General features: G+C 42.0%; 1 protein-coding gene across 1 annotated transcript in view; it reads left to right on the top strand.

Moving 5' to 3' along the window:
* EGFLAM (EGF like, fibronectin type III and laminin G domains) overlaps window positions 1–26,259 on the top strand; it is a 189,542-nt gene that overhangs the window by 1,589 nt on the left and 161,694 nt on the right. The gene's annotated exons all lie outside the window — the stretch shown is intronic.

The raw sequence follows: 26,259 nt of genomic DNA, 5'->3' as shown, positions 1-26,259 counted from the left end.
TCAACATTGTTTCTCTAATGATTTTTATTCCTCTTTGCTGAGGTTATATTTAGAATTCTGAAAAATCTGTTTTTTCTTAGTTTACTTTGTAAGGAGGGTGTTGTCTTATGGGATTAATTATATCTTATGAACAATGGAAACAGTATAACTTTATTTGAAGGCAGTCTGCAGAACTTTGGAGAAAGTGCAGTTTGTCTTCACAAAAATTTTTTCCGAAACCAGGAAAATTGTGCTACATTTTACTGGCGAAGTTGTCTCCTACTCTTTGAGACCCAAGGACTGTAGCCCATCAGGCTCCTCTCGCTGTCCATGGGCTTTTTCAGGCAAAAATACTGGAGTGGGTTGCCAGTTTGTTCTCCAGGGGATCTTCCCAACCCAGGGATTGAACCCACATCTCCTGCACTGGGAGGCTGATTCTTTTACCACTGAGCCACCAGGCAAAGGAAATAATCTCGGCAGATTCCTGTATAACTGCTTAAATATTTGCACTGCTCAAGAATCTCTCTACTTGGAAATATGACTTGTTGCTTTTCAGTTTTGGAAGACACCTTCACCCTTCAAGCTGTAGCAGTCATCACCTACACTTTGCTACCTGCTTTGAAATTTATAGTTGTTATTATTATCTGAAGCGCGCTTGAATTATGAGCTATTCTGTTCCTACTGGTCATTGACTTTGGAGAAAACAGCAGCAGTCCCAGGTGATATTGCATTATGTTGTTTCTCTTCATAATGCACACAGATACACATCTTAAAGCATTTCAGTGAAGGAATTCTTCCTAACTTCCCTCCTTAAGATATGCAGATTGTGATCAACTCCCTTCTGTGGATTTATTTACATAAAACCATCTAGTCACAATTTTTTGAACAATGCATAGTTATAGCTGTAGTTCTTTAGCATGAGCAGTGTATGTAATGTTCTTTTAAGGATAGATTTCAATTAATCTAAGCAGATTTTTTTTTTTAAAGTATTGCACAAAAGCCTGCTGTGTAAAACTGCTCATATGGTTCACCATATTTCCTTTCTTATTTTCTATAGTTCCTCTCCTAAAAATATTTCCTACCTGGTTCATCCAGGGTCTCATTCTGTTATTCATGCTATGAATATGCTGTGTTGGTCTCTTTGGTTTTATTTGAAGCATAGATAGGGTTTTGATAGCAGAAGCTCTACCTTTTAAATATTTTGGCGCATTAAACATATCAAACTGGAGGTAGAAGGAGTGTTTGGACTAGGTTGAGCCTAGGAGAGTTTTTCATTATTTTATAATTTTATCCAGACACTGGCTTTCAGGTTGGAAGGCTGTTCAGATTAAAATGACAGCTACTTCATAAACTTTGGGGGAAAATATCCTCCTGGGCTCATTTACATCCCTTGGAAAGACTGGTTTTTGATCCAGAAAATTGGTCCAGATTAAAAAGTGAATGTGCCCCACTTGGCTCTGATGTGAACAGCAACCAGCTAATTTATAATCTTCCCCAGACACCAGCAAATCCTGCGAGTATCCATGTGGGAGTTTCTTTGTACCTTGTTTCCTCAATAGAAATTGATTTGTGTGCAGTACTTTGAAGGTAGCATGGCTGCCACCTAAGGCATACTGGAACAGTCCTGTTTTATTTGAATGGCCCTGTTTTTCTCCTCACACTCCTAAATCTATCTTTGACAAGTACAGCTTTGTTGAAGTCTTGGATTCAAAATCCACCTGAAAATTCCCCACCCCCATCTAATTCTGGTGAGAAAGAGAAAAACTATGCAGCTTGAAACTCAGTTTTGAGTTTCATTTGGGTCTAAGATAGGCAACCTTTCCCTCCACCCCATGATAGCTACTCCTCTGTCTTTAGTGTCAGTAACGAAACCTCGGCACTTGCTGAGACTCACAAGAAAGGACGGTGGGCAAGTTAAGTCATATTAAATAATAATAACACTGATTAAGTGCTTGCTACTCTTTCCAAAGAACTTGACACGTAATGATTTATTTAATCAACCCAACAGGTCTGTGAGATGGGTACCATTATTATCCTTGTTTAACTGAAGAGGAAGTTGTGGCTTAGAGAAAGAAATTAAATGTCTTAACCAGGGTCACTCATCTAGCAAGCGGCAGAATGGGAATTAAAGTCTCTGATATTTAGGAGCAGAAAGGAGTCCTTAATGGCCTGATTAGCAGAGATGTACATCCCTTCAGAGAGGGTGTCCTCCTCCTGGATGAACTGGGGGGCTCCCTTGGGGCTACCACATTCAAATCACAGACGTGGCAGGAATTGAAACGCCCTCACTTTACAGCTGGGTTGAGCATGACTCAGGGACTTGCCCCAAGTTAACATCAGAAGCCGAGTCTGGAACTAGTACCCAGACCTCCTGAGTGATCTCCAGCACTTCCCTTACCCAGTCTCTCAGCAGCATGTGCAGAGAGGACGGCTGAGCCTCTGATGTGGGGCAGGAGGGAGGGAAAGGAAAATCCAGACAAGACACATCTGCTGGGACCAGCATGCGTCAAGCCACGTGTGTTCCCACAAGCAGATTTGTATCTCACAGTGTTAGCGTAACTCTGGCATACAGAGAGAGCTGAGGGCTCCCCTGCCTTTTCTCTTTCCAGCTGCCTGAGGTCTCAGGGTCAGTGGGACAAGGTCAGAGTTGAAGATTTTCCCCTGGAGAACTGGGGTTCTCAGTCATTTTCGGGGGAGATGCAGGTCTGTAATCATTTCCTTTCCACCTTTCCCCCAGTATTTCTCTACCGAAGTGGACTCATACAAAGATCCAGGGAAACTCAGCAAAACAAAAGCCTGGAGGAACAGAGCAGATATAGCTCAAGGGCATTGTGCCTTGGGGGTTGATGGTGGGGAATACAGGCACCTCTAGGTGGTTTCTGCTGTTACTAGTGTGACACTGAATGGCAAGAGGATCAAGCATGGGTCCTGGGTCATCTTGTTCTACTTCCCCCACCTACCCAGAATAACCTGATATTCACAAGAGTTTGCTTACATCCTTACTTGAAGCTCTCATCAAGTCCTTTTCACAGGGCATGTAATTTGGGGGACTCAGCTCTTCTGGACACCCTCCTTCCTTTCCAGCTAACCCTACTCCTTCAGGAGGCTGATCCAGATTGCCTTGCTTCTTGATGAAAACTGGAGCCACAAATACGAGGGAGATTATGTGAGTGTGTGTACTCAGTCTCTCAGTTGTGTCTGACTCTTTGTGACCCTGTGGACTGTAGCCAGCCAAGCTTCTCTGTCCATGAGACTTTTCAAGCAAGAATACTGAAGCAGGTTGCCATTTCCTCCTTCAGGGGATCTTCCCAACCCAGGGATCGAACCTGAGTCTTCTGCTTTGGCAGGTGGTTTCTTTACCACTGGGCCACCTGGGAAGCTATATATATATATATATATATATATATATATATATATATATATATATATATATATATGTATGTATGTATATATATTCCGCCTCCCCTCACCCCAACCCAGCACCTAGCTACTAGCATCCCATGCAGTTCTGGCACCATAGCAGAAACATTTCCTCCAACCCATTCTTCCATCAACCCTCCTACCCTCCTGTTTGTTCCCACTTCACAGCCAATCTCTATAAAGAAGCCCCTGCCTCTCTTTCTCTTTTCTTTGATTCTCTGTGAGGTAAAGGGACCTCTGTGAGACCACAATCAGGAGTAAATGTGTGTAACATGAGGCAGTACTTCTTTTCTCAGAATTCTTTCTCATGGAAGAGTGACTTGTTCAGAGAGGAACTGAGTGGTGTTTTTTGTTTGTGATTTTTATTTCTTACGCTGAGATTAGGGCTTTAATAACCTTAGAATTCTTTTGGGAGTAGTTGTCCATCTGTTCACGGGTTGCGTGTGTGTGTGGTCAGTTGCTTCAGCCATGTGTGGCTCTTTGCAACCCTTTGGACTGTAGCCTGCCAGGCTCCTCTGTCCATGGGATTCTCCAGGCAAGAATACTGGAGTGGGTTGCCGTGCCCTCCTCCAGGGGATCTTCTTGACCCAGGCATCAAACGTGCATCTCCTGCATAGCAGGCGGATTCTTTACTGCTGAGCTACTGGGGTAGCCAGTAGCTCCTCAGAAAGTGGTCCAGTGACCCAGAGCTAGATTTCTGGAAAACATGGCTCAGGTGTCTGAGGCAGAGGGGGGCATCTCAGCTCCTGCAGGGTTATTCTGGGGAGATCCTGTCTTCTCCCGCCTCTCCCTCTCCACAAATGGGACTGTATTTCTCCCAACCCACTAAATGAATGAGACGATGTCTCAATTGCAGCAGAGAATCTTCGGAGCTGGTTAAGACCCTTGCCACTTGTTTTGGTCACAGCTAGTTGCAGGCATTAGAAGTACACCTGCTATTTCAGGGATTAAAAAAAAAATAGGGGAAAGATGAGGAGACACTGCAGAGTGTAAATGGCAGTTTATAGGAGAAACACCCCCACCCCCACCCGTCTTTGACTGCATTGGCTGTGAACCGCCATTTTGGAGAAGGACCTCAGGTACTCTCAGAAGCTGAAAGGTATGAGCCCTCTGATCTCATGGGTTGGGGGTTGGGCTTGGGGACAGGGAGAGACTCAGGTGAAAAATCAAATCAAATTGCTGCCACCAGAGGGCACATTTTCTAGCATTGGCTCAGAGCAGGTATTAGACCTGTGAGTCATTCCTGAACTCCTGTGTGGATAAGAATTCCTGGAGTGCCTCCCAAACATCTGCTTTTTAAACAAGAACCTCAGGTCACGTGGTGCGTGTGGGTCATAGTTCACACTTGGGGACATGACGGAGGAGAATTTGGGCTCCTCCACTGCCTCTCTTCCCCGGTACCTCCACCCCAGGAACTTTCCAGTACCCCGACACTCTCCACTTCGATAACACACTTATGTTTCAACCGGAACAAACCAGTGTCTAGACACTCTGCAGGGCTTCTGAAGATTGGATTTAGGACTTGAGATCTTCGAAGGTCGCTGAAGGACATCTCTTCTGAGCAAGTCCTCCTACTTATCCTCTTTCCCCTAGCCCTGTCACTGAGAGATGGCTGCACCCAGGAGGGATGACCTGCAGTAACATCAACAAGAAGCCAGGCTGAACTGTACATGACCAGCCCTTCTCCGGGCTTGGGTGAAAGCACAGACTCTGCCGTTCGACAAGTTTGGGTTCAAGTTCTGACACTGTGTTTTTGTTGTTGTTTTCTTTTTCTTTTTAAAAAAATTACCTGGTGACATTAAGGCTAGTTATATTAACTCTGTAAGCCTGGGTTTCCTTGTCTGTAAAAATATCGGGTTGGCCAAAAAGTTTGCTCCGGTTTTTTCATAATGTCTTACAGAAATAGGATAAAGAAAGAACCAACCAATTAAGGATTAAATGAGGTAATGTATACACCAAGGCATTAAAAAGGATTAGAAGCTTGAAGCTTGAAGGCAATGTTTATGAATTTGGGCTTGTTTAATCTGGACGGGGGTGGAGGGGAAAGGAGGGAAAAATATGTGTATTTCTAGGCATCAGAATAATTAACACAGACATGAGTTCATGTACTTTTTATCCTTTCTCATGTGTGTTGATGTATACTTGATAACATAATTTTAAGTTTACCAAGTTGTACAACTTTTTTAGATAAATTGGCAAATCAGAAAGACTCTTTGGTCAACCACATGCCTTGATTTGGGGTTTGGAGATGTAACTGTGAGGTTTGTGGTCTTGCTTGAGTGGATTCTTTTAAGAAACACTAACTCCAAGGGTGATGGACGGTTTTTGTCTGGTAATTGTCATGTGGAAGTTTTGTAGGGTGTTAGGGGTGGGGAGCAGCTATTTCTGAAAGAGAATTATCCAGACTGGCATGTGACTGGAGGTTCATGAAAATCTCCACAAAGCTAGATAGCTAAGAAATGGCCAGGGTTTTCTCATTGATCAGCAGATTGGAGTGATTCATGGCTACTACTGGTGACAGAGACTGGACACCAGTGGCTCTTGCATTTCTTATTCATGATTCTGCATTTCCAGAGCTGTAAGAAAAACCCCGCTTACCCCAGATAACCAGCTTATTTTAAGAATCAAAGGAAATCAGACTAGTGCTTTGAAAGAACTAAGGTGCTACACAAAGATAAGATATGATTATCTAACAATACACTAATTATTATTATCTTAACTAATGGGACCAACCTTACTTTCTGAAGCTTTGATCTCTTTTCCAGCCTCTTCCTCCTCATTCCTGCTAAAGATATGTGAAGATTCTTTCTTTGCCTGAGTCTGCAAATCCTGAGCAATTTAAATCTTAACACTTGTGTTTGCTGACAGGGCACCCAAAATCCTGAATCAGATTTAATGCAGTGTTAATGCTGTTTATTTTCCTTGGTGCAAAAAGTTTATATTAGCCAGTTAATGGTTTACATTGTGCAAAAGGAGTTCTATCAGCAGGCACTTTTCTGTAATATCTGGGCAGTTGGAAACGTAATATTTAAATACAACCTGAGTTTAAAGCCTTCCTTGGACAGATGGCTAATTTTATTGATCTAATCTGACACTTAGGGATAGGTCCCTTGATCCTTTGCTGGTAATTCTTAGGGTGAGCAGAGACATAAACACACTGGGTGATGTCTGTGAATTAGACGCTTGTTTGTTTCTAATTTACTTTTTAAATACTTCAGTATAAACAGTCATGGTGTGAATTACTTTAATCTGTACCCTAAGGGCGCTTAATTAACATTTGAAGTTATCCAGGGTAGAAGGTACCGCTCCAACATAAGAGTTTGCACTTTTTTTTTAATCCCTTGGTGATGTGTGGTACCAGTGGTTAAATATTTTGAACTTCACCTCTGTGTGCTGGCCAGTAATCTACACTCCAGGGCTAATTGGTTAGTTACCACCTGAAGAATTTTACTGCAAGGTCCACCTTCAAAGGTGGTTGGGGAAAGTACTTTGAGTGATGCTATCAAAAATGCAGACTGGAGGGTTTGGTAATTAGCACAAATTGTGTTAGAAATGTTTTCATTAGCGAAATATATGGTTGGCTGGAAAGACTGTGTGTGCCTCTCTATTTTTGCATGGACAAAAAGTAACAATCCAGCAAGCCCCGAGGGTCAAGTTGCTTTGGTGTTGGCTCAGAGCTCCATTCACTCCTGTGTCTTTCTCACTTAACCATAGGCTCCTTTGCCCAATGGCCCTGGATGACTTGCTGATCCTCCCATCAGAATACCGATGCAATTTTGTATTATGTAATTCAATAATATCTGCCTCAGCAATGTGCTTGCGGCTGTAACAAGCAACTTCAAAATCTCAGTGACTTGACCTAAGATTTATTTTTCATTTACTCCAAGCCCAAAGTGAATGTTTGTTCATGGGCAGCTCCCCTGGGCTGCTCTCCTCCAAAAGGTGACTTGAAAACCTAAGTCACTTGGTCTTTAATACCTCCATCTTGTACTACCGCCATCTTTAAAATGGGCCTCCAAGGTGTCACGGAAGGTAAATAGAAAGAAGACTTGTATGGGAGACATTTGTGTCCCAGGCCAGAACAGGATCCCTGGGCCCCAGCCGAACCGTAATGAAGCTGGGAAATGTAGTTCAGCTGTGTACCGGGAAGACCGTTACCACATGTGGTGAATTTTCTCTGAGGCAGTGCTTTGGAGCTCCTAAGAGAACAAACAAGGACGTTAAAAGGCTAAGTTATTTGAGAATTTTTGTGACTTGCGCATGAATATTTGTATATGTGGCAGAAGTTGGCCTGGAATTTGCTTTCATTGTAGTCTATGTGCTCAATCGTCCAGTCATGTCCGACTCTTTGTGACCCCGTAGACTGTAGCCGGCCAGCCTCCTCTGTCCATAGAATTCTCCAGGCAAGAATACTGGAGTGGGTTCCATTTCCTTCTCCAGGGGATCTTCCTGACCCAGGGATCGAAACGGTGCCTCCTGCATTGCAGGCAGATTCTTTACCACTGTGCCTTCTGGGTAACTAAATACTATTTGTTGCTATGTATTTCCTACATTTTACAAAAAGTAAAATTTATCCCTTTTGAAAAGTGAAATAACTCCCTGGAGGGTTAGTGTGAATTTCTAAGGCACATCAATTAGAACTCCAGTTTTTACCACAGTTTTGTAGAAGCTCCTTCTATTTGTGTCCCATAACAAAAATGACTATTCATGGTAGAATAATTTATTCAGTGACAGATGCATCTTAAAATACAAAAATCATATTTTAGACACCACAGCCTGCTTCGACGGGGATGAAGATGGTGTGGACTGATCCCAAAAAGATAAATCGATGTTTTGTTGAACCACTGTGTTTTCCAAAGCACTTTCAAAGAAATAATCTCACTTGATCTTGTAACCCTCGCCTCACTGGGAAGTCAAGGGCTGATGACTCAGCAAAGAGGAAACAGGCACAATCCAGGTCATGAGCCTATCCCCTGATGCTTTCCATCAATGCCGAGGTGTTCTTGCAGCTGCTGGATAAGAGCATGACCACTGTGACATGTTTAGCTCTGCAGTCAGGAGGAACCTTGCCAACAGGACTCGCCCACCTTTCATTTGCAGAGGCTCCATGCGTGTCATGGGACACTCTGTGGAATGAATTGGTGCTGCTTTCAGTCATACTCCTGACTGGTTGATGTGTGTTTTGCAAAATACGTGATGACTGAGGGGCTATTTGCAAATGAGAAGCAGTTATTATGGCTGGAGGATGGGCCCAGAATCCTTCTAGTACCCCCTACAGAAGACCCTTCTGGGGTCTCAGGAACACCCAGGATACTCAGCCTGGCTTTGTCATTCCTCCAAGCTTCCCATTCCTCCAACATGTAGCCATTTTCTTTAGTGGCAATGGTATTGCTAGACCTTCAATGTGGCATATTTCAAAGGTTTATCATTCAAGTCTCAAGACTTTCTAATAATTTCTTAGGCATTTTTTTTTATGTTCTAGGAGTTCCTAATGGGTGTAGTTAAACAAGTATGTCGTGAGGTTGGGAAAAGAAGGATTCCTCTGATAGTTGTTTGAGAGTAATTGATGGGCTTTGGCCACAATCTGCACATATAATACACATCCCTGCAGCTTGGAAGAATTGTAACAAGAATCCAATCAAACAGACATGGGTTTCAAGCTTGGCTTCAAAAGTCATGGCTGCCTGATTCCAGATAGAGTACTTCATGCCTTAGGCTCATAATACCTATCAGATAAAATCTTATCTGATAAATCAGTGAGTTAATATAATGACTGGAAATGTAGCTAGGAAAAGTACTTAAACATTTGGTACACAATGGGCACTCCAGAGTTAGGCCATATTCATTAGGTTATTATAGTTTATAGAGTTTATATAGTGGTAGAGATGGTAGTTTTTCCATATTTGATATGGAAGATATTGACAACCCCAAATATTGACAACATTGACACAAATGTATAATTGAGCTTAGGCTCCCGTGAAAATGGAACTGAAAGGAATTTCATTTCCTTGGTTTCATCTTCTAGATTCTTCAGGTGTGCATCATCAAACAATGACTTTTGGTATCTAGATCAGTCATAAAGTTCATGTTATTGATGAAAGATCTGGAATCAGTTTAGAGTTTAATTAAAAAAAAAAAAAGCCAGGAAGAAATAATCAAGATACTGTATCAAGATTATAAATATCTACTGTAGTGGTGATAGATTTTCATGTATCATCTGTATGGCTCCATACCCAAAAAAGAGGTTATTTGCAGTTAGAATATATTCTAATAAGAAACAATGTCCTTATCTACCTTCTTTGCTGTGGTATTAAGAGAATAAATATGAAAGATGCTGTTTCTATGATATCTGCTCTCTCTCTGCCTGTTTTGAGTCAACTCTCCTCCCTGCCAGAATAATCTTTCTAAACTATAGTTCCAATCCTGTCACTTTTGTGTTTAATATTCCTTTCTGGCTCCCTACTGCATTCTAGACTCTAAAGCTGAACATCCAAGGCCTATCACAGTATGGCCCCCACTTCCTTTTCCTGTCTTCTCACTGAGTACATGATCTGTATTCCAGCCAAGCTCAATTATTTGCTCTTCCATAGACCTCCTCTTTGCTTCCCAGTGGTGAACCTGTCCACATGTTGATCTTCACCCTTGGAATATCCTTCCCTCATCTCTGCCCAAGGAAATGCAATGACCCTTCCAAGCTTGGCTCAGTTTCCCCCATTCTATGAGGTCTTCATATACCCTCCCAGCCAGAAAGAAGCCCTTTCTCTTTCTCCTATTTTGCTTTGCTTTATGTTTTTGGTGTGAGGAGCTTTCCTGGTGGCTCAGAGCGTAAAGAATCTGCTGCACTGCGGGAGACCCAGGTTTGATCCTTGGGTGGGAAAGATCCCCTGGAGAAGGGAATGGCTACCCGCTCCAGTATTCTTGCCTGGAGAATCCCATGGACAGAGGAGCCTGGCGACTGCAGTCTATGGAGTCACAGAGTCAGACAAGACCCAGTGACTAACACATTCACTTTCATGTTTTTGGTGTACTGAACCGTGCCTTCGGTTAGATTGGTATTTTGTGAAGGAGAGCACTCTAATGTCTTCACCTGGGTGTCCCTTCCATGGCCTGCTGGAGTGTCTAGCACGCAGTTGGTCTTTCCCAGACAGTTATGCAATGGAAAACAATGGCCTTGTTTGGGGCAAATACGTTTTAACATGGTATGATTAATTTGATCATGCTCCCAGCTCCCAGATTCATTTCCTTCCTCACTCATGATACAGAAAAGATGTCGCTTCTTTATGTCAACATTTTTTCTCAACCTGAGCAGACATTTGAAAACCCACACTGAAGAATGATTTAGAGAGGGAAATGGCCCAGGAGTCAGTGTGCAGCAGTATGTAATTTAAATTCTCCCTCCACGTTGCCAGCGGCTATTGGAAATGTGGGTTTTTAAGGAGCGTCTGATTGAGTCCATACTGTGAAATATGTTATTTTCGATACCCAGAGAAGAGGTAGAATTTGAAGTAACAAGTTGGACTGCCTCAGACCGGCTTTTTATCACGGTTTGGGAGGTTAAGAAGCAAAGGCAGTAATACTGTTTACTCATACATCAAAAGATCGTGGGGGAGGAGGAGTTAAAGCAGGCCAGTGTGTTCAGTTCCCCTCCTCCCTCCATCTGTCTTTGAAACCAAAGGAACATGAGACTTGTGTGGGAATGGCATTGGCAGTATAATAGAAAAGGTCAGGTTGCAGGAGAAGGGATAAAGTCAGTCCATCTCTTGAAACGAGATCTGATTGTGAGGTTGGGAGGAAAACGGTACTCAAGAACTTGCTTCAGTTTTATTGTGTTGACCCTGGCTTGCTTACCAAGATCAATTCTGGAATCCTTGGAAAGTAAAGCAGCCAAAAGCTAGAGTCTTTGTTTTGTAAGGACTGTTACACCTGATAAAATGAATGCCCCTGTGTGGCCCAATTGAAAGCAACCAAATTGATTGACCCATTCACTAATTGATTTCTTGATATATACATATACAAGTGTATTATGAGTGTGTGTATGAGTCGCTCCGTTGTGTCCGACTCTGCAACCCCATGGACTGTATAACCAGCCAGCCTCCTCTATCCTTGGAATTCTCCAGGCAAGAACACTGGAGTGGGTAGCCATTCCCTTTTCCAAGGGATCTTCTCAACCTAAGGATTGAACCCAGGTCTCCTGCTTTGCACGCAGATTCTTTACTGTCTAAGCCACCAGAGAAGCCCATCTGTGTGTGTGTGTGTGTGTGTGTGTGTGTGTGTGTGTTCACTAAGTTGATTCAGTCATGTCTGACTCTTTACAACCCCATGGCTTGTAGCCCACCAGGTTCCTCTGTCCATGGGATTCCAGGCAAGAATACTAAAGTGGATTGCCATGCCCTCCTCCAGGGGATCTTCCCATCCCAGGGATTGAACCCATGTCTCTTAATGTCTCCTGCATTGGCAGTATGTATAAAGTAGAGCTGCATTATAATAGCATTGTAAGCCACATTATAATAGCAGTTGAAAATGAGCAAAGTAAATGATTCGATGCTGAAATATTTAAGAGGAAGTGATGTCTAAAATTCACTTTGAAATATCAGTACATCAAAAATCAGATTCACTGATGGAGACAGGATTAGACTATTGATACATGCTGACTCAGACAGTAAAAAAATCTACCTGCCATTCAGGAGAGCCTGATTCGATCCCTGGGTTGGGAAGATCCCTTGGAGAAGGGAACGGCTACCCACCCCAGTGTTCTTGCCTAGAGAATTCCATGGACAGAGGAGCCTGGCAGGCTAATAGTCCATAGGTCACAAAGAGTCAGACACAACTGAGCGGCGTTCACTTCACTCAAACTCTCACTTCATCCATGTGATGATTATACATATGTTCACTCAAACTCTCACTTTTCTATAATTTTTGCTTATTTTCACAATTTAAGTGAAAAGATGAACTAAGTATTAAGGAAATAAATGAAATGACTACAGAGTTTTCCCCACAAAGAGGGGTTCCATCATGCTCTGCTCTGCACCCAAATAACGGTGGGTTTTTCTACTCCACCCTGCTCCTGGCTCCGAGTTTCCTCTCCGCTTTTCTCTGCCCTGCTCCTTGCTCTCTGGGGCTGGGCTTACTGCCTCACTCAGGCTGCTTTGCCCTTGGCGTCTTTGAGTTCAGCTAATGAGAGACATTGAAAGGAGATCAGGAGAGCGCAGGGGAGAGACTCTGGTGTACTTCTGCCGTGATTCCACCCTCCTTTGGAGGCACTGCATGCCTGGCAGCAGTCACGTTTCTCTAAAACTGCATCTCCGGGCCGTCCATGGCTTCTGACTCTGGCTGGCTCCAGGAACAGGTTTTTCTTCACTTTGCATTTTCTGCCCTGGGGTATTGGCAGCATCTCACTGGTGCTGGCCTCTAGGTGCATCAACACCTCTAGTTGTTTCTCAGAGCTGTTCACACGTCTGTTAAGTAGTCTTTTAATGACCATATTTTTAGATCAAATAAATTCTACTTCTTACTGGGACCCTAATTGCTACTTTTGTTACCACGGCTGCATGATATATCTTCTATTTCTACTATTTTCCTCCTTAGGTGTAACCATGAGGTTTTGATTTGTGTTTAGCTTGCACTCAGAACTCTCAGAGGATCAGGTCCGATTTAGCTTAAGGATGCCTGCTATAAATTCACAGAGTATCTACAAGAGCAACGGAAACCTTTATCTTTTGAGAATGAGCTTGTCCTCTGGGCCCAAATCTGCTGGCTTCTTGGCTAAGAGCACATTGAGACTGACCTATCCTTCGCTGCGTGGTGTTAAGAAATTACTGCAGTGATGTCCAGGACTTTTAATAGAAATTCTAAGAACTCAGGTTTCTGGAACACATATGAAATGAAGGCAAGATAATTCTTCATCTCTTGAGAAAGTTACCATGAACCTAAACTAACCTCTTAGAACTCCAGGGAATTTGGTCTAAAGGGGAAGACCACAAGCTTGGACTTTCTCCCACTACTGTTAGGTTTGTTGCTGGTTTCTATGCTAATCATATTTTTTCAACTCTGTTCTGATTTCTTGGCTATAAATATCTTGTACCTGATACTCTGCTGATTAATGTTTATTCTTCAAACTTTAAATAATTAATTAGTCAACACCCACTGTCTTCATTTGAATTTCCCAGGAACAGACCATAGGATAAATATTTGAATTAAAATCATTTATTTAAAAAGTAAAACAAACCAAAACAGAACAACAAAAAAAGGACAGTGGGGAAGTGAGATAGGGAGTCCATTGAGAAGGCAGTCAGTGAAGGTTTTCTCATCCAGTGAGTTAACACTGTGAGTAATTAGAGCTTAGACTTATGGAAAAAACTCTAGAAAATGGTATAGAACAGGTGGCTCAGAGTTTTCCTACCTGAGGCGTGAGAGCTGTGGTATTTACATCAATTCCATCTGTCACCACGAGGCCTGCCAGAATTATGGGCAGGGAAGTTTTCTGTGTCTTCTGAGAAAACTCTTAAAAAATTTTTTTTAAATTTATTTTAACTGCGCTGGGTCTTCTTTGCCGTACATGGGCGTTGCCTAGTTGCAGAGGGCAGAGGCTGCTCTCTAGCTTCGGTGTGCGGGCTTCTCATTGCAGCGGCTTCTCTGGCAGAGCATGGGTTCTGGGCGTCGTGGCTTCAGTAGTTGTGGTACATAGGCTCTAGAGCACAGGCTAAGTAGTTGTGCTGCACAGGGTCTTAGTTGCCCTGGATCTTCCTGGACCAAGAATCAAACCTGTGTCCCTTGCATTACAAGACGGATTCCTAACCACTGGACCACTAGAGAGGCACTGAGAAAATGCTTAAGGCGAAAGTTGCAAAGATTGGTAGCTGGAAGTGGGCTGGCAGGTCTGAAGTGGCAAGGCCTGAGGGATTTTGGTGGGTACTAACAGTTTTTCTAAACCCATAATCAACTAATTTTATTCAGAATCTGAAGACTGAATTTCATTTACCATTTTGTTGGACAACCCTGCCTCCTCCTCTGCCCCCACAAGGAGTTTATGTATTATGAGAAGATGGAAAAAGATGTTTGGATACCCTAAAGAATCCTAGTTCTCAGTCTCAACCTATTGATATGTCGAGATTTTCAGGGGAAATTTTTTTATATTGCAGTACAAAATAAAGGCCTCAGTGGGTAAAGAATCCCCCCTGCAATGCAGGAGACACAGGAAATGAGTGTTCTGATCCTTGGGTTAGGAAGATCCCCTGGAGGAGGAATGTCAACTCACTCCAATATTCTTGCTTACTCCAGTATTCGTGCTTGAAAAATTCTCTGGACAGAGTAGCCTGGTGGGCTACAACCCAAAGGATTGCAGAGACTTGGACATGATTGAGCAACTAAGCATACACACAAAATAAAAACTTTCGATTGAACCAGTTCTCTAACTGGAGATTAAAGAAGGGTCACTGTTTGGGTTTTAGATTCAAGAACTACCATCACCACCAACTACCCTCTTCCACGTAAAAAAGCTTTATTCATTTGTGCTAATTGAGAAGGCCAGTAGAAGTTGGAGACTTCATTGCTTATGGTTATGTTCTGTTTAGAACTTGAGTTTAGGTTGTTGATTGTTACAAAGGGGAAGAACCCACATTAACATTTAAAGGCATGCATTGTGCCTTCACAAAACAATAGTGATAGTTAATGCTTTTATAGTGTTTGCGATGTGCCAGGCACTGGTAAGAGCACAGCCTCCTAAGGCTGGCATCATAGAATCCTAGAATCTTAGCACTAGAAGGAAACTTAGGGATAGCTGGCTAAGCCTATATGGCTTAGTGAAGGTAAGTCACTTGCCTGGGGTCATGCATTTTGTTAGTAGCACAATCAGCACCATGACCGGAACCTTCTGACCACAGACCTAGTACTCTGTCTACTAGAGCCACCACCCCATGACCATCGGGATAGGTAGAGACTCATGTTTTCTTTTCATTGACTAGCTCTTTCCTTTTGAATTTGATTGTGTTTATATGTTTAGAAGTAATGAACCCTTTGCCCAGGCTCATGTAACAGTGCCATGCTTGAAGAAACCAATGATATGTGAAAAGACAACCCAAGCTACCTTTTCAGGAGCCTAAGCTACTTGTTTGCTGCAAAATGCAGCGTCTGTGAAAAGCACCATTTTCTAAGCCACGGAGATCCATAGGTCAGTTCAGTCGCTCAGTCGTGTCCGACACTGCCACCCCATGAATCGCAGCATGCCAGGCCTCCCTGTCCGTCATCAACTCCTGGAGTTCACCCAAACTCATGTGCATCGAGTCAGTGATGCCATCCAGCCATCTCATCCTCTGTTGTCCCCTTCTCCTCCTGCCCCCAATCCCTTCCAGCATCAGGGTCTTTTCCATTGAGTCAGCTCTTCACATGAGGTGGCCAAAGTATTGGAGTTTCAGCCTCAGCATCAGGCCTTCCAATGAAGACCCAAGACCGGTCTCCTTTAGGATGGACTGGTTGGATCTCCTTGCAGTCCCAGGGACTCTCAAGAGTCTTTTCCAACACCACTGTTTAAAAGCATCAATTCTTTGGTACTCAGCTTTCTTCACAGTCCAACTCTCATATCCATACATGATCACTGAAAAAACCATAGCCTTGACTAGACAGACCTTTTTTGGCAAAGTAATGTCTCTGCTTTTGAATATGCTGTCTAGGTTAGTCATAACTTTCCTTCCAAGGAGTAAGCGTCTTTTAATTTCATGGCTGCAATCACCATCTGCAGTGATTCTGGAGCCCCCCAAAATAAAGTCTGACACTGTTTCCACTGTTTCCCCATCTATTTCCCATGAAGTGATGGGACCAGATGCCATGATCCATAGGTAGACAGAGGTATTAGAGTGGAGGAAAGAGTACATTTGTACAGCATCAAAATTCCCATCTGAAACTATCTCCACAGTGTGATTTTAAGGGAATTCTTCTAGGAGGCACCCTTGAAGGGGAAATTGAGGGGAAATTTGTGTCATAAGACATTGTCAGTGGCTTAGTTAATCACTTGGCTTGCTTCTCATTGTTGGGGATAACCTTGAGGAATTAATCCACTATGGCAACATTCCAGGACATTTCATAAAGCACAATTATAATCATACCTTGTCAAGTACTATCTTGGGCAGAACTGATCCTTTAGAACGAAGGTTAGCAGACTTTTTCTGAAAAGGGCCAGATAATGAATATGTTATTTATTTCATTTTTACTTGTTGGGTCTGTATTGCAACTACTCAGCTCATTCATTGTAAAGCAAAAATAGTCATTGATCAATATGTAAATAAAAGTACATATGTTTCAATAAAACTTTATTTACAAAACAAGCAGAGGGCCACATTTTGCCAGAACCCTAGTCAGCCTAACCCTTTAGATAGTGCACATCACCTGGCCTGCTGCTTCCTCTTGTTTGCTCCTCTGTGGTGTCTGTATTCACTGTTAACATTATTGATAATTTTTTTATTTTCCTGCTGAAAGTTTCCTGTGTCCTGGAAAATAGCTTGTCAGTTCCCAAACACAACAAAGATGGGAGTATTAGAACAAGTCCAGGGAGTTTAGCCTTAGATAGATGTGAGTTATCCCATAAGTTCTCCATCTGATGTAGATAGTAGGCCATATATGACTATGTCCAAAACACACACACATAGAAAGCATTGGAGACCTGACCCACATCCTGGAACTCACATTCTGCTTATGTTTTAAAGTAATGACAATAACTCTGTCTTAAAGGAAAAAAAGGGAGTTCCCTGGCAGTCCGTGGTTAAGACTCCATGCTTCCACTGCAGGGCACAGGTTTGATTCCTGTATGCCATACAGTTGTTATCAACAGTAACTATTCTCATGTAATTATGGTAGAAACTCTTTTATCCACTCTAATTTGGAGTGGTCAGTTAATAGGAAGAGTAAATTAGGGGGATGATTTAAATATAGATATATTTTATTTTCAGTTGAGAGTTAGTAATGGGAGACTTATGTCATAATATTTGGATGTAAGGATAATGCTTCTTTTTTTAAACATGGGCCCACTAATTAGAGTTCTTGATCATCTGCCATGCTTAGACTGCAACAACAGGGCATTATCTGAGTGCAGAAAGTTTCCAGACATTTCAGTCTTTTAAAGTAGCTGCAATTGTTGCTTGGAAATTACCATTACTGAGTTATCCCCAAGCAGTCAACCTAGTTTTTACAGAAACAACTTTTTCGTGTTATATTTGTATTTCATCCATTTACAGAATGAAAGGTCATGTAATTAAAATAACAACTGGGAGCAATGCAGCTGACTCTTGGTAAATAAGCACCCTGCTCAGCTGTGGGGGGAGTGGGTGCCCAAGGGCCATAAAGAGAGTGGAGCCCTGCCAGCCCAAGCCTTCCAGGAGCACTGGTGGCCATCAGTATGAGAACCCTTGAGAGGGAATGGAGGATGTTGGTTAATACAAGAAATAAGTTGAACTTTCTTTTGCTCAAAGTACTTTAAAAAGTTGTTTTGTTTGGGTTTGTTAAAACAAGGTTCCTGCCCTCTTATTCATACTCATATTTTGTACAGGTAATTTCTTCAAAGAAGACTGTACACAAGCTTCTGCCAAACCCTGATGAAATTGTCAGCTAACTTGGCCTTGGTGAAGTTCAAATCAATGAAATTAATCAATGAGCTGAGTACCCTTCCAATCGGCCATGAACCTGTGTCTTCTGTAAAAAAAAAAAAAAAAAAAATGCAGTGATTAGTAAATTATTTCAGAATCAAAAAAACTTAAACATGTATAGCTTTACTACACACCAAGCATTATTTCAAGTGTTTAGAAATAACAGACTTTTATTCTTAACATGCCTTAGATGTAGGTCTTATCCCATGGCCATTTGCAGATGAAGAGACAGAGGCAGAAAGTTGAGTGGCAAAGCTGGGCTTTGAGCATGGCAAGCTGGGCTTTCTTTCTAACCTTGTCCTTCTGCCTCTCCAAGGCTGAAGTTGTCCTGCAGAGAATGGGTTTGAAACTTGACCCAAATGAGTACTCTGACAGTCAGATCCTTTATGTCTTATATAGTTCACTCCAATAAGCACAAATGATAGGTTGTCAGTAAAGTGTATCATGAGGTGTCAGCCTGGGAGGTGTAAGACAAGCTCAACTTCCCAAATGCCTAGTTCCTCAAGGAGGACTTGGTACCCATGGTAGACTTCCAGTCCAGAGGAGGTCCTGCTAGGCATGGCCCTGAGTAGGAGTTGACCAAACCTCTTTAATCCTTAGCCACAGACCCTGAAACTCCAGCACACTTGGCTTTTATGGTTATAAAATTGGCATTAGAAAGCCAGAATGCTGGACTGAATATCTGAGTATAATTACCACCAGCACCATCTTGCTCTGCTTTACCCAGATTATAAAATTGTGAGCAAACGTAACTCCTGGGTAGTGACTTGGCACCTTTGAAATGATGACCAACATATGAACATGCTCAGTCAGTCATGTCTGATCTAAACAGACCCAGAAGGAGCTGAACACAGCAGCCGTGACCAGAGCCTACCACAGAGATCAGGCACAGTAAGGACTCCACCAATATATTAAGTGGTTTTTGTTGTCTTCAAACAAGAAGTATCTATGCAGGCAATGACAGAAGTATTGGAGACTGCAGATGATATAGTTACTCTTTTCTGTATCATTAGCGTTGCTACTGGTGATTGATTTTGGAGTCAGAGCTATTGTGCAATCCTGCCTGTTAGATTTGTGACTTTAGGTCAAATTCCTTAATTTTTCTGAAGGTCAGTTTTTCTTTTTAATATATAAAATTTGGATTCATCTTTTACCTTTTGGAGTTTCCTGAGTTAAATCTTTTAATGTCTAGGTTGTGCCTAGCTCAGAGCTTAGTTTGCAGGAGTTTCAGTGATATTCTTTACAGAGCTCTTTGCAAAGAAGGAATCATGGAAGGCAGAACCTAACCGTACATCTCTGACTTTAGATCAAGTGTCTTTGCTCTTTATCACACATACTCTGAAAGCAGGCATATTTATGTAATGAACTGTAAGGCAAAGGAACTATCCAGTCGGAATGTACACCCAACTGATCAGAAGAAGATGAACTGGTGCTCTGAATTGAGACACAGAAGTGAATCTCATTCATGTCCCGATTGGGGGTGGACAGGAACAATGACAAATGAACGGGTATTTGCTAATCACTTATTTGTGATCACATATTCATTTATTTATTCAGCAGTTGTTTATTTAGCAAAAACTATATGCCAGGTATTGTGCTAACTGTTGGGAACAAAGTGAATGAGAAATAGAAACATTTCTCTAAAACTCATTAACGCTCTGCAAAATTCCAAAGGTATAATGATTCCTGTTGGAAATAGAAATTACTTAGTTGGTAATTTAACTGTTAGATTTAAATCATCTGATTACAGATTACAGAACTAATTATAAAGCTGAAAGGTACATTATGAACTGCTTTTTCAGTATAATTTCTTAATATAGACCATTATTAATGTATTTTTATTTAAACGGGAATTCATTGTGTAGGTTAGATGGTCTAGAGATTTAAAAAGAAACTGTTAAAGATAAAAGGGCTTAAATGTATGGTAAGGCTGTTTTATTATATTACTTAATTTTCTTGACATCTTCTAGCACTTTTAATATAATTAGTAAAATAGCTGTAGGCTTCTGAGGTTATGAAAGAAGTAATTTTGAAAACGATAAAATGAAGAAAACATTACTGGGAAGGAAAGGACCTCCAGTTTCATAGTATTTATTATGCATTTTACTATTTTCATCTTCTGATCAAATAGAAAGCCCTCATTTTGCAACTGGACTTTAACTAGAGTCTGATTGAGGAGTCCACATTTAAGATTGAGAGTGGAGTTTTCAGTTACTGAGACTGATCCACAAGTTGAGAAAATATAGGGCTCCTATCAGTTCTTGGAGAGGGGTGGTAGTTTTGTTACAGAATGAAGCTTCAGACAATCTAAATGCTAATTTTTCAGACTATAAGAAGGAACACGATGACAAACATTTGCTTTTATTTTCCTTATAAGTTACATAATTCCATTGTCTAGACAGTACTAAATTAACCATATTGTTGAGCAATCCCTCCTCTGGTTGTGTAGACCAGATGTGTGTTATTTCTTCAATATTGGGGCAGTTTTAAGTGGTAGGAAGAGTACTGGGTTATAAGCCAAGAGACCTAAGTACAAGTCATCTCATCATTATGTCCTATAATTGAGTCATGATCACTACACATTGTTATGAGGGAAATACTAGGGAAACCCTTTGTGACTCATCCCATTATTAACCCCCAACCCCTGGCCTCTGTGGGGAGAGGGCATGGGAAGGCTTCTTTAGATGGTATGAAGTAGAACCTCTTTAAACTCATATCTCATACCAAATCAGCCTCGCCAGGATCCACTCTTCCTCTAGACTTGCCTTTTTAAGATACCATCTTCCTTCCAATTTTCCAAGCTTGAGACTCTGGGGTCATATGTAAGTCCTTTTTTCTTCAATACTAACTGATTCTTCTTCCTTGAAACTTGCTCTTTTATTTCCCTCCCTTCACACTTCCAGTTTCTAGATCCTACTTCAGACTCTTTTTACTTGAGGCTTGCAGTAGACTCTTAACTAATCTGCCTTCAGTTGTTCTGTCTCTTTCTCATCTGTACTAGTCAGGGTGAGTGAGGTTATGTTACAGTGACAGATAATCAGAAAATCTCAATGGCTTAAAACAAAATTTACATGTAGTTTGTTACATGGTCTTCATAGATTCCAGGGCTTGATTTCCATTGTATGTTCACTCAGTGACTCAAGCTCCAGTCTTTAAGATTTTGTCAGTTCTCAAACGAGAAAGGGGTGCAGTATGACTTCACTCTGATAGTTAAATGTTCTGTCCTGGAAGTAACACTCTAGCTTCCATTCATAGCTGTTGGCCACAACTAGTCACACAGCAGAAACGTGGAGAAATGCAAGTGGAGAAATGAATATTGGGGAGCATTAGGGAGCTGCACTGTTCCACCCTACAGTGAAGGCCAGAGTTCTCCCCTGAAGAGCAGGTCCTCCAACAAAGGTCATTGGAATCTCTGCAAAACATGCCGTTACTTAAAACCTTTCACAGTTCCCACTCTATCAGACAGCCTAGAATTCATGGATCTCTAACATGTATGGAATAATCACTATTTCTCAAGCCCTTATTGTGTTATACACCCTGCTATATTCTTTAATCCATTTTATTATCTATCTCTCACAACAACTATTCAAAACAGGCATTATTATCCTCGTGTGACAGATGAAGAAACTGAGACGTAAAGAAGGTTCTAGTTTGAATTTCTCCAAAATCAGACCATGTGGCAAAGACTTGAATACTCAGAAGCCCGGTGAGGGAGGGGGTTGTGATAACAGCAAGAGAGGAGTGTCAATGATGGATAACAAGTGATTACCACTGGGGGCAGCCACAGACGCTCTGAGAGATTGTACAACACGGCTGTACACCGAGGGCAAGGAACTGGGCCAGTTTTCCACCAGCTCCTACACATCATTGCTTGAGGGCTGCTCTAATATGTTAATTCCCCAGCACCTTTCCCCAGCCCTACCCACAAGCCAAGCACATGTTGTCAGCCCTTCTGCAGAGGTGAGCAGGCTGTCAGCTTTCTGGAAATGTTAATTCCCCAAGGGGATATGGGCATTGGCAGCTAATGCTAAAGAGAGGTGAAGCTTCTTGCATAAGGAATGCAGCAGATACTCTTATCCACCACTATCCACAAGGACCTCCCACTATTTACTAACACTGGAGGTGGATCTGGGTATCAGGCAAAACCAATCACTGACCACTCTCCAAGCCATCTTGTCCTTTTTCTTTCTCTCCCTGTGTTCATACCATTTTTTCTTCAGGAAGTTCTCTGTTTTCCATGCCTCCTATTTAAATTCGGTGTTCTCTGCTCAGCTCAAACAACACCTTCTCCATGAAGCTTTCTTTGATCACCCAAAAATCTGCTTTCCCCTCTCAAACCAGCCATTTATCAGTATGTTCTTTTAACACTTCCCCTGGCCTGTCTTGTGTTACAGAGATGCATGGACAGGTCTTTCTCTGGATTAGACTATCCTTGAGGGCATAAATCCTATTTTATTCCATTGCTTCAAATGCTTGGTGGAGTAAGGCAGGTAAATATGACTGTATATGTGCACACCTCCATAGGCTCATTCCTTTCACTTTCAGTCCAGGTTGGCCAACTTTGCCAAACATCACACTGAAGTCTGGATTTCAGGAGGAGGTGGTTTTCTACTTTTCTGCTCAATGCACCACCATCAGCTTCTCTACTTACCGGACTTCTGGCATCTGTGTTGCCACTTGCCGTGTCTGCTCCTGAGAGGGACAGGACAGGTTGCTGACCGATGAGGACAGGGTAGTCTCCAGCAGCCTGTGGCAGGTTCCTTTTAGGTGTCATATCTGGGGGATGCATTCTTGTTCAGTTGCTAAGTCACGTCTGACTCTTTGCAACCCCTGGACTGCAGCACACCAGGCTTCCCTGTCTTTCACTGTCTCTTCGAATTTGCTCAGGCTCATGTCCAGTGAGTTGGTGATGCCATCTAACCACCTCATCCTCTGTCATGCCCGTATCCTCATAACCTCAATCTTTCCCAGCGTCAGGTCTTTTCTAATGAGTCAGCTCTTCCCATCTGGTGGCCAAAGTATTGGAGCTACAGCTTCAGCATCAGTCCTTCCAATGAATATTCATGGTTGATTTCCTTTAGGATTGAATGGTTTGATCTCCTTGCAGTCCAAGGGAATGTCAGGAGTCTTCTCCAGCACGACAATTCGAAAGCATCAGTTCTTTGATTCTCAGGCTTCTTTATGGTCCAACTCTCACAGCCATACATGACTTCTGGAAAAACCATGGCTTTTACTAGACGGACCTTTGTTGGCAAAATGATGTCTGGGGAATGCATACCTGTCCTTGTTGTTCAGTCACTCGGTCATGTCTGACTCTTTGTGACCCCATGGACTGTAGCACGCCAGGCTTCCCTGTCCTTCACCAACTCCCGGAGCTTGCTCAAACTCAGGTCCGTTGAGTTGGTGATGTTATCCAACAGACTCATCCTCTGTTTACTCCTCCTCCTCCTGCCTTCAATCTTTCCCAGGATCAGGGTCTTCTCTAATGAGTCGCTTCTTTGCATCAGGTGGCCAAAGTATTGGAGCTTCAGCTTCAGCATCAGTCCTTCCAATGAATATTCAGGACTGATTTCCTTTGGGATTGACTGGTTTTATCTCTTTGCAGTCCAAGGGTCTTTCAAGAGTCTTCTCCAACACCACAGTTTAAAAAGAATGAATTTTGAATGCCTGTCATTATTCCGATTCAAAATGGCAGTGGAATGAAGATGGTTTGCCTCATTCAGGGGACATGACCGGGAGAGTGTGATTAACCTGCTGGGGACACATCTTATCGCCATAAACCGTATACCAAGGGTTGCTGATAGACAGGAGGCAACAAAAATCTTCAGCTTTGTGTGTTCAGAACTGGAAAGAGGAAGCCACTCTAAGCATTTTCATTTGCACTTTGAGTGGTGCAGGCTGAAGAAGGGAATTCCACCTGACCCTCTCTCACTTCCAAAGAGATACTCTCGTGTTCCTGGGGATCACCTTTCAGGTTTCCATGGTACACTGGAGCTCCATGACGAGAAATAACAGCAGGATAGGTGGCCCTGGCATCCTCCATATGAGAAAACCTGTCGAGGTTTTCTCACATGACATCTGGACTGCTCCTTGGGAATATTGCTCTTCCGTTTTGAAATGCTGAGCCCAAAGAGGCACTTTGGCAACAGGTAGTAGCAATTCATTCTAAACAAAGAATGAATCTATCTCCTCTTTTCCCCCAACAAGATTATATTCTTAGTCAAATTCTTTTCTAAAATACTAGAGCTAATAACTGCTTTCACAATTTCCTGCGCAGCAAATTCTTAATTATGTAGTGGACTAAAAAAAAAAAAAATGGCAGCATTATCTTTTATCTGCTTTAAACGAGTTGCCTTTCGGTTTCATTGACTGCCCCTTTGTTCTTACAGGGCGAAGAGTTTGTTTGAAGAATGGCTTTGTCATGTTTCATGTGACTGTCTCCATGGCCTAAACAAAAAGTCTACCAGAAAAACCTTGAAAAATTCAGCTTCTTAGTTGTGAGTCTCCCGCAGGAGCAGGCAACCTCACAATTTGCTTTTATCTCTCAGATTATGCAGTCCATCCCATTTATAAAGCACTTATGCCCCCTCATTTTGCTCTTCAACAGTAACCAAGTACCCACAGTCATTGAGTTAATTGTTATTCCTATATCAAAACTGCACAAAGATTACAGACATACAGAGAGGACAGTGCTCGCATGTACATGTATAGACAATTTAAGTCCACTTTGCAAAGGCACGTGTTGATATTAGGAAAATTTTATATATACATGTGTAAGCAGGTTGGCCAGGGCTGGGAGCAGGGGCCAGTGATTAATCAAGAACAACATTTGGAGGAGTCAAATTTTGGGCCAGTGTTGGAGAGAAAGGGCATAATATTATAGCAAGTTATGTAAACATTTATTATTATCATACTTGATAGTTGAGATAGTTGATATTTCTATGGAGAACCATTAACAATTGTTAAAAATAAATCCATTCCTGCTCTCCGTCTATTCATCTCTCTATGGAACACACAACAGAGATTTGCCCTTGTGAAAAACTGCTCTGTTGGAAAGCTCCTTTCTTGTGTTCTGTTTGTTTTTAGGTTGCAGCTTTTATTTCTGCCTTTAAGCCTCTGACTCCATATGCTTTTCATTTCCACTCAGAGGAGTTTGTACTGCGGTCGACCAGAACTTCTAGTCTAATAAGGCTTTTTATTTTTGATCTTTTAATTGTCTAGTGTTTCAAAGTACGAAGACCTTTTGCTTTCTAATCTGGGCTGGGTTGCAATTGTCCTCATAAGTGGTGTGGTGGGAAGAACATGGGATTTGAAGGCAGAGGACCTGGGTTTGAATCCCAGTCTTAGCTGTGTGACTTTAGATAAGACCTTCAACCTCTCTGAACTTCTGTTTCCTTGTTTGCAAAATAAAGGAGAACAGTACTTATTACCTCCAGAATTACAGCAAGGATTAAATTTAGTCACATACGTGATGTAAATTTTAAATGTGTTATTTAAATGATTAGTGCTGTAATTGTACAGGCACTGCTTGGAGACTTGGTTGCCAACAATTTCCCCTTTAAGGTCGTCTTCTATTTCTGAAACACTTTAATTGTAAACAGTTACCCACACTGAAAGCATGTTTTCCCTTATCAACCCCAAAGATACCTTTGGGGACTTCATGTGTGGTTCCTCAAGATATAAATGGTGGAGTTATAGGTTTTATGGGGTTATTGCCTAATGTCAGTGCATCTTACTAAATTACACAAGAAACCAACATTATCCTTGCAAGTCTTTATTCTTCATAAAGTATAGTGTATAAGCTTTGATGTCTACACATGTGACTCCCATTTAGGGAGCTATTTGTAGGAAGGTATTAATATTTCTTGGTAAGCATTCTGTGGGGTTGATATGCACACTGGGAGATGCAAGTGGAAATGGATATCTATTAAGGAAAAGTAGATTCCAGACCCTGGTCTCAGGCTCGCTCCAGGTGCACACTCATTAGGAACCCTTCATATTGATGTTTCTTTCATTTTCCTTATTACTCCATCTATCAGCTATAGTGTTACTAGATAGCAAACCACTCCAAAATTCAATGATTTATAAGAGCTATTATTTATCCTTACTCATGTCCCTGCAACTTGGCTGGGGCTAGACCCAGTCTGGCAGTGCTGTTTCAAGGTGCAAGTTTTTCTGGGCTTGACTCATTGTAACATTTTAGACTCGGGTCAGTCCCACATTTGTCTTA

The sequence above is a fragment of the Ovis canadensis genome, chromosome 16 (assembly GCF_042477335.2).
Source record: "Ovis canadensis isolate MfBH-ARS-UI-01 breed Bighorn chromosome 16, ARS-UI_OviCan_v2, whole genome shotgun sequence".
NCBI lineage: Eukaryota > Metazoa > Chordata > Mammalia > Artiodactyla > Bovidae > Ovis > Ovis canadensis.
The sequence above is the reverse complement of the archived record's forward strand: the minus strand, read 5'-3'. Positions and strand labels throughout refer to the sequence as shown.